The 2,840-nt window shown below is 38.0% G+C and overlaps 1 protein-coding gene across 1 annotated transcript in view; it reads left to right on the top strand.

The window, feature by feature from the left end:
- LOC117169676 (protein YIPF1) overlaps positions 1-2,840 on the top strand; it is a 27,413-nt gene that overhangs the window by 7,882 nt on the left and 16,691 nt on the right. The gene's annotated exons all lie outside the window — the stretch shown is intronic.

Below are 2,840 nucleotides of genomic sequence, written 5' to 3'. Positions count from 1 at the left end.
GAGGGAGCTCTTCTTAATATTTTGACACCAAAATCATGTCGATACACCTTACCGACTGCGAGTAAAGCCACCCACGCTTTAACTTGACAGACTGTATTCTTCACTATGGAGCCACGATTATCTCTAACAACTTTCTCAACCACCCTATTTTCAGGGCTGAATCATCCCTTTACACAAATAAAAGTAAAAAAAAAGCCTAGCAAGTCAAAATATCACGAAGTATCATAAAAGATGTACTAACTGTTTGAGAACCGTGATTTATTTATTCAGGCTTTTCATATAATTGGAAAAATTTCTGAAGGGGTAGATACACTTGTATACATATTTGGCTCCACATTTAAACGTATCGCATATTTACCATTGTCGTCGATAAAAATTGAAACCTGCGTACACGCATAGATGAAAATTATGGAGCTTGCCAAACCATTTGAACTACCCTTTTTCCAAGGGGTAAACTACTCCCAGAGTAATGATTATCAGTTAAGGGGAACCTACTAAATTCGAATTGTAGTTTAAATCTATGAAAATTTCTTCACATACCAGAGATAACGATTTCATGCTATGTACTAATTAAATGTCCAAAATAATGTTTAAAGTGACTTCTACCCCTATACGCAATTGTTTTCGGAGTTTCGAACGTATTGTTTATTTATTGCTGTAAATTATAATAAACGTCATCTATGTTCATGTAATATTAGCGAGCTATTGTGCTTTAATAATGTTTCATAACTACCCTTCTGTGAAAAGTAAACCATTCCTAGCGTATGAATAATAAGAAAAAGAACTGATAGAGTGAAAGCAGTCACTGTAAATGATAAATGATTCACTGGGTTTATCAAAGATTACTGTACAATATAATTGAAATAAATATAATAGTTCGAAACAGTTCATAATCCCATAATAAGTCTGCATTTACGTCGTATGCTTGTGAAAAGGATACGTGTGTTCTAACCTTCAACGCGACGCGGCGCAAGTTAGTTTTTTTTTCGTCTGATAATCTGACTGCACCAATTTTTAACAAAGTCGCTTACTTAATTAATGCAACGGTCTCTCTCGACGTCACTATGGTCCTTTGCAAACATTTCAATCTTCTACAGATCAAGAAATGAAGAATTTTCTTTGACCGAAATTAGTAAGTGGCTATAATAACACATCGTTCAATAAGTCCCGAGACTAACAAGGAAACCAACATTTTTTTTCAAAAATCATTTTTATTCATCAACATAATCTCCTTTTAGAGTGATACAATCTTTCCAACGCCTTCCCAACATTTCTATACCATGTTTATAGAAAGATTTATCCTTTGCTTCAAAATAGGCTTCAGTTTCGGTAATGACCTCCTCATTCGAGCCAAATTTTTTTCCCTTGAACATTTTTTTGAGATCAGCAAAGAGCCAGTAGTCGCTAGGGGCTAAATCTGGCGAATACGGGGGGGGGGGGGGGGGGGGGGGGGGGGGGGGGGGGGGGGAAGCAAATCAAAGCCCAACTCGTTGATTTTTGCCATTGTTTTCATGGACTTGTGGCATGGTGCATTTTCTTGGTGAAAAAGGATTTTTTTCTGCTTCATTTGCGGTCGTTTTGCTGTGATCTCCTTCAAACGTACCAACAAGTCAATATAATAATCACTATTGTTCGATTTACCTTTTTCCAGGTAGTCAATGAAAATGACGCCATGCGTATCCCAAACAACAGACGCCATGACTTTGCCAGCAGACTGCTGCGTTTTTGGACGCTTTGGGCGGCTTTCGTCAGCCTTGCGCCACTCAGATGATTGCCGCTTCGACTCCGGAGTGAAATGATGTATCTATGTTTCATCCATGGTCACGTATCGACGCAGGAAATCCTTTTTCTTGCGAGTAAATAGCGATAAAAAGCTCTCTGAATCGTCGATAGGTTGCTTTTTTTGTTCCATTGAAAGCAATCGCGGCACCCACTTGGAAAAAAACTTCTTCATGCTCAATTTTTCATGAAGGATTGTAAATACGCTTCCAGATGATATGTGTCATTTCTACAATCTCACGGACCTTTACTTTGCGATTTTTCATTACGATTTTTAAAACTTCACTCACATTTTCCGGTGTAACGGCTTCCAATGGCCTACCCGAACGTTCCGCATCGTTTGTGTCCGTACGACCACGTTTAAACTCAGCATACCAATGACAAATCGTTGATTTGGATGGAGAGGAGTCCGAGTAACGTTTTTCAAGCCACTGCTGGGCTTCTACGGTGTTTTTACCCATTAAAAAACAATGTTTAATCACCACGCGAAACTCGCTTTGTTCCATTTTTCAAACAAATTACAAAATGACTTTACTCTAACCTCGATAACTCTGCTGTTTGTGGTCCAATCGACGTGAAATTTTTACACGTTCCATGTGAAGGTTCGCACTCCAGAAAAACGTGGCTAGTTTTGTAACGATCGCATAAATTTGCATTCCATCCGCTAGGAACAGCATCGTCGCTTCCATAGAATGCGCGGTTTCGATTCGAAATTATAAAATATTTGTGCGAAAAGTAAAAAGAGTGGCGAGCGAAAAGTAAAAAGATTGGCAAGCAACATTTCAGGGCAAATCGGCATGAATATGGTTTAAGTGATAATCATTCCTGTAAGAGAATAAATGTATATGTTAGATTTGTCGAGAATTTTTGGGCAGAGGAAATTTGATATAATGTTTAGATTTAAGATAGCAGACTTGATAGCAGAATATACAATTCTTATATTTATCATCAAATTGGCAACAGAAAATCGTTACACTGAACCGAGGGGAGAATCATTTTGGTTTTTGTTGAAATGATTAAGACCTCCGGGCAGTCGGTTCTCCGAACTATAATGTAAACAT

This window comes from Belonocnema kinseyi, chromosome 3 (genome assembly GCF_010883055.1).
Source record: "Belonocnema kinseyi isolate 2016_QV_RU_SX_M_011 chromosome 3, B_treatae_v1, whole genome shotgun sequence".
NCBI lineage: Eukaryota > Metazoa > Arthropoda > Insecta > Hymenoptera > Cynipidae > Belonocnema > Belonocnema kinseyi.
Note: the sequence above shows the minus strand (reverse complement) of the source record. Positions and strands in the feature narration are given on the sequence as shown.